Raw genomic sequence first — 13109 nt, forward strand, 5'->3', positions numbered from 1 at the left:
ACATTTACAAGCTCATAATGTAATACTGTATTGCTTTGGCACCCAGTTCTCTTCACCTCTTAGCTTCAACATTTCATAATTAGCCTCTCTTAAATGAACGGTTTCAGGGTTAACAACTGTTATAATTATTAATTGATGCTTGTTAGATGGTTCAAAGAAATCAAACTAAATATAGTGAAGTAAATTGTTCCTAGAATGAATTAGTGAACCTTATTGAAGTTAACAGCTCAACAGTCGTTTTGATCTGTTGTTCAGTTTCCTGTAATTTAAACTCTTTTGAGAATTACAGGGCAGCCTTAATGAATAATTTGATCACATTCACATCGTTACATAAATTCTTAATTTACATTCACAGAGAAATTAATGAATGTTTCTTGATTTCAAGGGGCAAGAGAGGCTGAAATGCTTTGTAATCTGGGCTTTGTGAAATTGCGGAACAACTGTTTCAATGTAAAATTCAATCTAATTTGTACATTATTTTCTTCTGTAAATCCTACAACCAGTGAGAATAATTTGATAGCAATGCATCTAAAATCATTTTACATTCTATATTAAAAAATATTCTACAACTGTGTGCCTGCAATCTGTACAAGAACCAATAGAGGGCATAATAAACTACTTTAAAAAGCTAATGGCCCTGTTGCACACAGAATAGAAGCAGATGGTTACCATATTAATTTAATATATAAACTTAAATGAAGATTAATTAATTATAGAAATATTTAACTAACAATCTAAACTAAATAAAACGGTGAACGCACATAACAAAATTACTATAACTCAAATGAAAACGGAAAAAAGAGAGCTGATTCCAAATACCAATAAATACTATAATGGTAAAATAACAAAAACAAGGCAGCAGCTTTTATATTAAACAAGGTTTGTATTAAACAAAAAGCAATGCATTTTGTCTCCAAATAAAGCCAGGTTTTGCTCAAACTCACCTGTCAATACTCTAAGGGTGTATACTCTAACTCAAGACTTTCAACTTTACTAAATTTCTTTAACATAGCTTGATGAGCCCAAAGTATGTATAGAAGACTACAAGCAAATGCGAGCTTCTTTCTTTTGAACCATGAAGCGCATCCAGACAGTATATTTATTTAATGAAATTAAATAATTAACCACAGTCTGCTGTGGTTTAATAAGCCATACTGCAATTTTGATTTTATTTCAATTAATTGCCTGCCAAGAATGTGTGTTGCACAATAAGTGATTACAATTTCAATACTGGCTCTGTAGTGTAACTAATTAGTATGAATTATATATGAAGAGTTCATTTGCAAAAACAGATAATTCAGTTTGTAACAATTCTCCAAAAAATCATGTTTTTTCATTGTGCATTCCAATTAATCTCAATCCAACTGTCAGGTTATTTTGACTAGGTTAAAAAATAACTTCAAAAAACAGCTAACGAACACAATAAAACACAATAAAAACATGATAATATAATAAAAAACATGATTTTTTGTTTTTGCAAATTAACTATTCATATAATGATGAGCCTCACATCATCAGCTTTCAATTTAACCAGTCTTCAAATCCCAAACTATGAGAAGGTTGAAAAAAATGAAGTTATCGTTTTATTATTATTACTGTTCTTTTTCATTATTACTCGGCATAGTCCTCGAGGAAATTTTATCACCCGTTTTGGTGCCCCATAAAACCATTATGATGGAAGGAGTAAAAGAGAAATGGCTGGGAGAAGCTGTGTGTGTGTTTGAGCCGTAAGGGGAATGGTGGCCACCACTCTGCCGCTTGCAATACTAATTAATCAAACTGTGTCAGGCAGAGAGGTGTAGAAAGGCGTGAGGTGAGAGAGATTACTGTTCCAGCAGACTTACCCTGCTGAACCACATGAACCCAGTGAACCAGACTCACGCCAACCGATGCTGTACGAGCTGAAGATGGAGCACAGGTGGCGCTAAAGCACATAAACAGGAGCGTTGAACGCCCTCATGATGCACTTAAGAGGTACTGTAACTCAAGGGAGGACAACAAAGACTTCTAGTATAGCAGATATCTTTATGAAACTTATTTAGCATAGGCTATCTATATTTTTAAAAATGAAGGTTTTATGGTGTTGATGGTTCCATGAAGAACCTTTGAAATCCATGGAGATCTTTTCATGGCGCGAAAGGTTCTTTAGAGTGGAAAGATTATTCGATTACTTAAAAAAAAAAAGGTTCTTTCAAGAGCTGTGGTTCTTCTATGGCGTCACTATGAAAAACCCCTTTTGGAGGTTTTAGAAAGTACAAACAACAGCAACCACTCACATTTCCAGAAGTTTTTGTTCTAGAAGTTTTTCCTCCACACAGATTTCAAATAGTCTCCATCTTCACAGATGTTTTTCTTCCGAGAAATAAAATCCAGTATTCTCAGAAGAAATCCCGAAATGTGCTCAGATTTGCCAAGATGACAAAGTCTGCCATCAAAAGACAGAGATCTTGGTATGAACTAAAATCCTTCTCATCAAATACTTCTGAGACCAAATGTCTATTCATTTTATAGCACTAACCACTGTAAGAAATAAATAAATTAAAACTAAGAACCGGCAGCTGGTTATCCGGGACATTATCCCTTAATTGTATGGACATTTCCGTTAACTGAACACAATGCAGTATAAAATTCAAAACACAGGTAAAACGCCTGTAAATAATACAGCAAATTCCTTCAAATACAGTACAATGTGCCCTATTTTTGCTCATTTTTATAGAGTGCAAAGTCATTTTATTTATTTATTTATTTGATTAAGTTGTAATTATCATTGGAATATATTTTACAAGAAAATACAATTTCAGTCTTTCTACTTTAAAATTTCTCATTCAGTAGAGTGTGTACTTGTTATTTTTTAAATTTACTAGTAGAATTTAATTTTACAGTGAAAACACCTGTTGTAAAACTTGCACAAATAATCGCAAAGAAACAGCACCACACCAATTTAAACTCAAAATTTTGAAGTTTAAAGAAAAATCTTTTTTTTTTTTTAAATAGTGTACTTTTGCTCACATTTTAGGAAAAACATCTGATGCAAAGTTACCTACATGAATCTGAACCATTGTCTCCTGAGCTATGAAAGGTGAACATATGAGCAATAAACGTTCCTCCTGGTGAGCTCACAGGTGTCCATGCATCTGCTGCACGTGTTCATCGGCAGACAGGTGCTGCAGGCTCACCGCGGGGAACAGGAGGGAAAGGCGGCCCTTTTGACTGATATCCCATCAATGAACATCCATTTGTGTCTCCCGATTCAGAAAATGAATCAAAGGAAAAGCTGGAGGGGGAGACATTCAGGGCTCTGTTTAGAGCTTCAAATCTGTCTGACAAACCCCACACCACTTCACTTTGTAGGAAAGACAAAGGCAAAAATGGCCCTTTTTGCTTTGATTAGTGGTGTTAAGCATCACTATTAATATTGCTCTGAGCAAGGATTTGAAGACATCCATTTAAAATGATGCATTTTGCGCCAATTTACCAAGCTAGATCGGATGAACAAGCTATATCGTCAACAACAAAAGATAAGTGATATGTTTTCCTCCCTTTTAAGGCAAGACACTACAAGTGAAACTTTTTTTCATGCACTAGTCAATTTTGCTTGCATAACTTAGTCATAACTAAGTGTTTTTTTTATTACAGTTTATCAGCCTTTGTCTGTATATTTCAATTACAATACATACCTTTAAAGGCAATTTTCTCAAAATAAGTTTTTTTTTTTTATACAAAACCCAAGGAATCTAAAAATCTTTACCTCTAATATGCCAGCACAAATGAAACAATAAATTTGAACCTGGCTTTATCCAATGGTCAGATTTCTTTTCTGGAAATCTCTGCAAATTATAGCATAATTAATTAGATAATGCCTCATTTGTGCCAGCTGATTTCAATTACAAAGCATATATTTAAAGGCCGTAGGTGTTTTATTCATGCAATACCTAACAAATCTAAAAACTCTAATATGTCAACAATAATTTTGGCTTCATCAAATGCTCAGATTTCTGTTCTGAAATGAATGCAAATTAGTGTGTATTTAATTAGATAATACCCAATTTGCATTCTTAAACATAACATTTCAGAAAACTTTTACTACAAAACAATTTTTACTGTAATTAAGGTATTGGAGAAAGTATGCTGATATCTATTAGTTTTTTTTTTTTTTTACCCCACACCTCTAGGGTCTTGCCTTAGGAATTGATCAGCTTATTTGTTTTGCTTATAATACTTGCATTTAGTGTTGGGTATATTGGCTGTATTTATTTCCAAGGACGATAAAGAAAGTACAGCGAGGTGAGTCAGAAAAGGACATACAGCAAGGAAATGAAAGTGACCTGCCATTGCTCTCTTCCCTTTTAATAAATATCACATGTCCTCTTCTTCCTCCATCCCTCACTCTGTCTTTGATGCTAAACCGGACCTCGAAAACAAGGGTCCTTTAAAACAAACGCCTTTCATGCCTGGCTAGTGTCAGATATAATCACTCTATAATCAAGCCTTATTTCATCCCTCAAAGCGTTGCATTGCCGGGGCCTCGCGTGTGGCCAGAGGGGCCCACGGCTCAAAGAAAGCCCCCCGGGGGACATGAAACGCTGCGTACGGAGCTGCACTGTTTTAACTGTAACATCCTCACATGTGGGAGGTGGTGACCTTTAGCTTGCTCTTTTCATAGAGAGGGATGAGGGGCAACACAGAGGTCTACTGCAACTGTAAACAACAACCACATGATAAAACACACACACACACAATACTAATACCTTCACATGTCTGTACTGTACAAGTGCTGAGATAATATTATGCAAGACGAAAATGACATCCGGACCCAACCATCTGTGCTAATATATATACACAAAGTAAATGAACAACGCTCCACCAACTCTTCATGTAATTTTTAATTTGCACTTATTATGCAATATGTCAATAACAAGTAATGCATATTGTAGCACATTGTAGTACAGAAAATATATATGAAATACTAGATTCTGTAAAAATATAAAAAAATGTGCTGGGTAGTAACTGATTACATAATCAGATTCCAAAAATTAAGTATTTGTAATTCGATTATACTACATTGTAAAATACTTGTAACTAGACTACAGTTACTTTTCTATTGATTTTAGATTACATATTATTCAGACAATAGCAATAAATTATTCGTAATTTATTGATTCTCCCTAAATCTTCTTTTTCATCTTTTACATTTCTAAAAAAGCCTACCGCTTAAGGAGCCAATTAACAAATAAACTACAAATGATTATAAGACCAGAACTTCAAAATAGTCCAAAACACAACAGTTAAACAAGCTCAAGTCTCTATTTTTAGGCTCTCTAGATATGGTTTTGGAACCTCATTCAGCTGCTACTGACTAACACAAGCAAATAGTAAATCATGCAGCCATTTGATTCTGACGCAATCTGACCATCCAAACCTAGAGAGATCAAGCTTAAGGGTTAGAAAATCAGATATAATCAGACGAGAGCTCTGAAAAGTAAACAAAGCTGCTTCTATAACCTTGTGGCTCTGACCTCTTTAATGCCTCACTCTGAACACCATTAAACCAGACGATCTGATTTGAAGGACTACGGCAAATAGAAGAAGTGAGAGAAGAGATTAGTCAAAGATAAATGCAAATACAGCTTGTAATTAAGGGATAATGTAGAACGAAATTGCTCCAAAAAAAAAAAAAACTGATGTGCAACCTGTTCATGTATTTTAACATCTTAAAAAATGTGTTTTAGGGTTTCATGACACTTTAACACCACTTGCGTTATTAAGCATTCATGTTCTTTCTACAATCACAGAAACTTTCAGAAGTGTTAACTGAAGTGAAGAACAGAAAAGTCTTTTCAGTGGTAGCCTACATGTGAAACTCGAATACGCAGGATTAATAAACAGTGTAAAACATGAAAAAAAAAAAAAAAAAAAAACTAAAATAACCGAAAATTCGGTTAATCCATGGTTTAGAATGACCTGGAGTTAACAAATGTAAATGAAAAAAAAAAGTCATATGCACAAATAAATGTACTTGGTTCAGTCTCTCTTTGAAGGTTTATTGGTGGCCTTCACTCAGGTTCAATAAATGTCAGCTTGGCTTTGTTGTTTTGTAGATGCATCCTCAGATTAAGCAGTTTTTGTCCAGGGTGTTAAAACACTGTATTTATTCAGACACAGCTCATATAGATCAAGGCCGCAGGGAGAGAGACGAGCAGGACAGAGCCCGAGAGAGACAGAATACATTAAACAATCATTAATACCGCACTAACTAGCAATAAAGGGAGATGTGAGGAGATGAATGGTTTAATAAACACTTCTGAAGGTTTAGGGATTAAGGTTTGACGCTCCTCCTTTTTAATAAAGGGAAATAAAAGCTGTCCAACCCTTCCTGAGGTTTTTGATGCTTTTGAAAGAATGGTATTAATGAGAGAAGCAGATGGGAGAGTGTTTGAAGTGCAAAGCTCGTCGTGATCACGTCACACGGACTCAACAAAACGGAGCTCTTAATTTCTCTCTGCATATTCATGCGGTGTACTGCTTTTGAAATTGATATGTGAATCAGGAAGAGCCCTGGAAATCCCTAAATATGCACCGACACAACCATGAGGAATTAATGTGCAGTCGCAGTGTCTGACAAATGCCTAATGTGTCTTTTGAAACAGCAGATCTGGTCCCTGTGATGATGACACTGCAGACTGAATCCAAAGAACACAAAGTCCCAACAAATGCAGGCTGTGTGCTCAACTTATTATAAATATTCATCTCACAATGTGAAGCAAAAATCAATTCCATGAGTTCACATTATATATCCGTTTCTTTCTTTAATGAAGTACTCCAACAGGGGCTCGAATAGAGCTTGCACCCCTTCATTATTTACATCCACATCTATGGATTTGGAAAATGCTTTTATCCAAACCAACTTTTGCTGCATTGAAAGTATAGCCTACATTCTGTCAATGCATGCATCTCATGGGGATCAAACCAATAACCTTGCCAACAACATTCTAGTGTTTACACTTGAATTCAACAAACAATTACAAAAATTCACCATATAAAGGCATCTAGATAGGTAACTTAACAAATGGCCAAGCAAATAGAACAGTCTTAGCATTTTAGATTCATGATAATATAACCTAAATTAATGCATCAAAAGCCAGTTCTTTATTGATGTATCAATATCATGTTATGTTAAGTGATAGGAACAACTAATCTAGCCGTATGACCGAATGCTTGATTAAAATATATATAAAAAATGTAAAAAATTGCCAACTGTTTTAACATGTTTATATATTTTTTGTGATCTGTGTAGTTTAATATGATTGAAAAAAAAATACAGTTTCATTGTCAATTTTAGTTACAGAGTTCAGAATGAATTAATGAATGAATGAATGTGTGCAACGAAAATAAATTGCAATGCACAAACTAGAGTCCTTTGAATGAGAAGTTAAACCGAGGTCCTGACTATCGGTGGTATCATACAATAATATTAATATGGCATTAGGCCTACCTTTGTTACAGGTTGTGGTTGTGGCATAAAATAAAAGGAGTATAAATGAAAGGCAGAAGAACGAAACGGCTTCAACGCACTTTTCCCCATTTATTAAACTTAACATTAACATCAAGAACGGACCAACACAAAGGGAGAACTGAGGACTTTTAAAGGAAAGGGAACAAAAGAGCAAACAACGTAATTCAACTCAGGTGGGGACAATGACAGATAATTAATTAACAAGGAACGGAATTAAATCAAATAAGGACAGACGAGAACTCAGACAGGCAGACACGTGACAGTACCTCCCCCTCCCGGTAGGCGCGTCCCGCGCCATAACAGTACAACCTGGGAGGGGGGGTGGGCGCCCTGGACGCCGGTGCAGGACAGGGATACAGAGGAGGCATCCAGGGTGAAACAGGAGATTCTTAGAGGCCATGGCGGGTCAGGGGACTCCGGAGGCCATGGCGGGTCAGGAGGCTCGGAAGGCCATGGCGGAGCAGGGAGCTTGAGGAGCCCAAGACGGAGCAGAATTCACCGGGGAATAGCCCCCTGGAAGCGCCGAGCTGGACGGAACCAGCGGAGACTCTTGAGGGCGCTCTGGAATCGCGGAGCTGGATGGAACCAGCAGAGATTCTTGAGGGCGCTCTGGCAGCGCGGACTCTCGGATGCGCTCGGACAGCGCAGAGCTAGGGAGGCACCTTCGTGGCGCAGGCACAGGGGGGGCGCTCTTGAAGCGTGGACTCTTGGAGGCGCTCTGGAAGCGCGGACTCTTGGATGCGCTCGGGCAGCGCGGAGCTAGGGAGGCGCCTTCGTGGCGTAGGCACAGGGGGGCGGTCTTGAAGCGCGGACTCTTGGATACGCCGGGTAGCGTGGAGGCAGGGAGGCGCCGTGGCGCAGGCACTGGGTGGTGCTCTGGGCGCAGAGCTGGATGGAACCAGCAGAGATTCTTGAGGCGCTCTGGCAGCGCGGACTCGGATGCGCCGGACAGCGCAGAGCTAGGGAGGCACCTTCGTGGCGCAGGCACAGGGGGCGCTCTTGAAGCGTGGACTCTTGAGGCGCTCTGGAAGCGCGGACTCTTGGATGCGCTCGGGCAGCGCGGAGCTAGGGAGGCGCCTTCGTGGCGTAGGCACAGGGGGGCGGTCTTGAAGCGCGGACTCTTGGATACGCTCGGGTAGCGTGGAGGCAGGGAGGCGCCTTCGTGGCGCAGGCACTGGGTGGTGCTCTGGAAGCGCAGAGCTGGATGGAACCAGCGGAGGCACAGGCGGGCTGGACGGGACCAGCGGGCTTGCAATACTTCTTGGCGGGCTTGCTGTACTTCTAGGCGGGCTTGCCGTACTTCTAGGCGGGACAGCCGCACTCTCTGTCGGCGGGATTGCCGTGGCCGCAGACGGCGGCGGGAATTCGTGGGCCGCTGACGGCGGCTGGCGAGGAGGATTCGGGGATGATGGCTGACGAGGAAAGTGGCCCTGAGCCGGAACATCTCAATGATGGCGGAGTCCGACAACGTCGCTGCCGCGGCGAGTTCACAGAATTCCCATGTGAACTTATAAAAGGGGAGATCCAGGAGGGCTAGGGCGGCGACAGCTTCCACGAACTCCATTCTCTGTAGCGGTCCGTTCTTCTGTTACGGGTTGTGGTTGTGGCATAAAATAAAAGGAGTATAAATGAAAGGCAGGAGAACGAAATGGCTTCAACGCACTTTTCCCATTTATTAAACTTAACATTATCATTAACATCAAGAACGGACCAACACAAAGGGAGAACTGAGGACTTTTAAAGGAAAGGGAACAAAAGAGCAAACAACGTAATTCAACTCAGGTGGGGACAATGACAGATAATTAATTAACAAGGAACGGAACTAAACCAAATAAGGACAGACGAGAACTCAGACAGGCAGACACGTGACAACCTTACAGCAAACTGTCTGGATCTCTCCTCCATGTATGGATTTTTAAGATGGTAAATAAAGCCAAATTGCCTAGTTTTATCATATAAACAATAATATGGTGTGGCATTTTCGTGGCATTCTTTTTGTGAATGTGGCATTCACATACCATGGTATGTTTTCATGAATCTTCGAGTAAATTTAATTTATTCCCCAAATGAGTGAATTACTTCTGTCAGGACATATCGTTTCCGCTTTTGTCTTTCTAGGTAGCCTATGTTATGATTACCTGGAATTAATGTGGACCCAAGAGGTGTATTAATCAATCGTGACTCATCGTCGGTCGGTATTTGTTTTCTAATCAGAATCGGTGGGTTCCTACCTGAGTGAACAGATCACATGAGTTAAATTTCTTACAGAGCATGTGTGCTTCAGTCGCATTCCCATCGTTGTTAAGAATGGTGAATATCTGTGATTTCCTATCATATTATTTTAATGTACTGTCCTAACTATAAACACATTGGTTTGTAGCGCAGAATGTTTACTGCATTTAGCTATAGAGGCTAATGATTCGGAAATCTCGCACATTAAGGAAATTAATCATGGTTTAGTAAAAGTGTAACCGTGGTTTTTTGGCATGTTGATTACCATCTGTTTTACTCCATAGTTAAACTATGGTTAGTGTAGCAAAACCATGGTTTATTTGTGATTAACATGGTTTAACTATAGTTTTATTTGTAGTAAAACCATGTTTAATTTTCGTAAGGGGCAGTTTACTTAAGTCCACATTTCAAAAGCCACATTTCAAGACAAGAATATAACAAAAACTATTTTGTTTTTCATTTATCTCTCTGTTTTAATTGGTTCATATCATCTTGGATTTTTCTTCATAGAACTTGTTGCAATGCATTTTTTTAATTACATGGAAATGCTGCCTTTAGTGTTTGACTAAACAAGATGTGCAGTGTAATTAAATTGACCTACTTTTGGCACAACATTTGCAGGCCTTTAAAGCCTTAAAATACTGCACATAGGCAGCTCACTATTCTGACAGGTTCAGACACATGTTTGTTTTTGAGCGGTAACACAGATATATTGAGTGAGAAAGTCTTCACTCTGCTGAATCTTCACACTACTTTAACACAGTAACAGGTGTGACGCTGTTCTCCTCACTGTCTAGTTCGCATTCACCCACTTTTGTCATTTTTTACATGCAGGAATTCTAGTTTATATCTTTACTGAATCTTTTCAGCCCACACCTTTCACTTATAAGGGTGAATGCAAGTGAGAGAGAGACGACAGGGAAATGAAAAAGCATGTGTGAACTCCTTCACCCCTTTACCAAAATCAAACATCTAATTTAACAGTTATGCTATGCATACCGGGCTGCTATTAAAGCTTGTGATTCATTATTAATACAGTCTGTCGCTTAGAACCAAGCTGATGGATAATGCTGTTAGAGATGGAATCTCTTTCTATGTCTTTCTGAAATGAACTCGTGCCATAAAAGTGAAGCTTTGTTAGAGTGATCCAATATAGTCTCATCTAGTGAGTAATAGTCAAATCAGTATTAAATTAATAAATTCATACCAGTTATTATTGTTTTTAAAGATCTGTTCTGCAGTCAAAGAAGCAATGAGTATCAGTAAAGGAGATCACTGAGTGCGGAGCGGTGTGTGTGTACTTTAATAGCCTCAGGCCTGTGTGTGAACATGAGGAAAGACCTGCCATTCTGTCGCTCTTGGTAATCAATGCGAGTCACTGAGCTATAATTTATTAAACGGTCGTATTCTCTCTATCACTTCACACTCATTTACTGGGCTGTAGGAAAATGACTTTACGAGAAGGACGGCATGGAGAAAATCAGCCTTTTCCTTTCCACATCACACATATGACTGATCAAGTATGCAAAGTAAACAGGTGCCGCAGAAATGCACTCTGTGACCCACAGCAATGGAGAGAGTGTGCTTTCCATCAATGTCGTGTTATTACTGCTGCGTTTGATTGGTATATAAATGATTATTTAGGCAAAAAGAATGATAGGAATTTAACATACCATGTTATTGCTTTGTGCTCACATTTTACAGCACCAAGGTTATTCATTTACGTTGGTGTTAAACATTTAACTTGTTCTTCTTATTATAATTATTTCATATTATTATTAGTGATGCTATTACACTCCATAATATTAAGTCATTCCACATTGTTTGTGCTACGGACATAAATGAGTCTTCAAATCATGCATCTTGTTAAGGAGAGGTATGCTGTAAGCAAGTAATGAGTAATCACTAATCAGACTTGTTTTTCGAGGTGGACAATGAATAAATATGTTAAAAAAACATATCTAGCTACAAAAGTACAGTAATAAACCACCAATAAATCATCGAGAAAACCCTAAAAACCACATATTGATTCACTTAAACTGCATGCTGTAGCAGCACTCATACTAAATTAAATGTAAGATGCTATCAGTTGAATAAAAAAACATATACATATACATATATATATATATATATATATATATATATATATATATATATATATATATATACACTGAACAAAATTAAAAACGCAACACTTTTGTTTTTGCCCCTATTTTTCATAAGCTGAACTCAAAGATCTAAGACTTTTTCTATGTACACAAAAGGCCTATTTCTCTCAAATGTTGTTCACAAATCTGTCTAAATCTGTGTTAGTGAGCACTTCTCCTTTGTCGAGATAATCCATCCACCTCACAGATGTGGCATATCAAAATGCTGATTAGACAGCATGATTATTGCACAGGTGTGCCTTAGGCTCGCCACAATAACAGGCCACTCTAAAATATGCAGTTTTACTGTATTGGGGGGGTCTGGGGGGGTCTGAAAACCAGTCAGTATCCGGTGTGACCACCATTTGCCTCACGCAGTGCAACACATCTCCTTCGCATAGAGCTGATCAGGTTGTTGATTGTGGCCTGTGGAATGTTGGTCCACTCCTCTTCAATGGCTGTGCGAAGTTACTGGATATTGGCAGGAACTGGAACACGCTGTCGTATACACCGATCTAGAGCGTCCCAAACATGCTCAATGGGTGACATGTCCAGTGAGTATGCTGGCCATGCAAGAACTGGGATGTTTTCAGCTTCCAGGAATTGTGTACAGATCCTTGCAACATGGGGCCGTGCATTATCATGCTGCAACATGACGTGATGGTCGTGGATGAATGGCACAACAATGGGCCTCAGGATCTCGTCACGGTATCTCTGTGCATTCAAAATGCCATCACTAAAATGCACCTGTGTTCATTGTCCATAACATACGGCTGCCCATACCATAACCCCACCGCCACCATGGGCCACTCGATCCACAACATTGACATCAGCAAACCGCTCACCCACACGACGCCATACACGCTGTCTGCCATCTGCCCTGTACAGTGAAAACCGGGATTCATCCGTGAAGAGAACACCTCTCCAAAGTACCAGACGCCATCGAATGTGAGCATTTGCCCACTCAAGTTGGTTACGATGATGAACTGCAGGTCGAGACCCCGATGAGGACGACGAGCATGCAAACCGGTTATGCAAACCGACTGTTGCAGCAGCTGTCCGGGTGGTTGGTCTCAGACGATCTTTGAGGTGAAGATGCTGGAGGTGGAGGTCCTGGGCTGGTGTGGTTACACGTGGTCTGCGGTTGTGAGGCCGGTTGGATGTACTGCCAAATTCTCTGAAACGCCTTTGGAGACGGCTTATGATAGAGAAATGAA

Source organism: Onychostoma macrolepis, chromosome 03 (genome assembly GCF_012432095.1).
Source record: "Onychostoma macrolepis isolate SWU-2019 chromosome 03, ASM1243209v1, whole genome shotgun sequence".
In the NCBI taxonomy this organism is placed as follows: domain Eukaryota; kingdom Metazoa; phylum Chordata; class Actinopteri; order Cypriniformes; family Cyprinidae; genus Onychostoma; species Onychostoma macrolepis.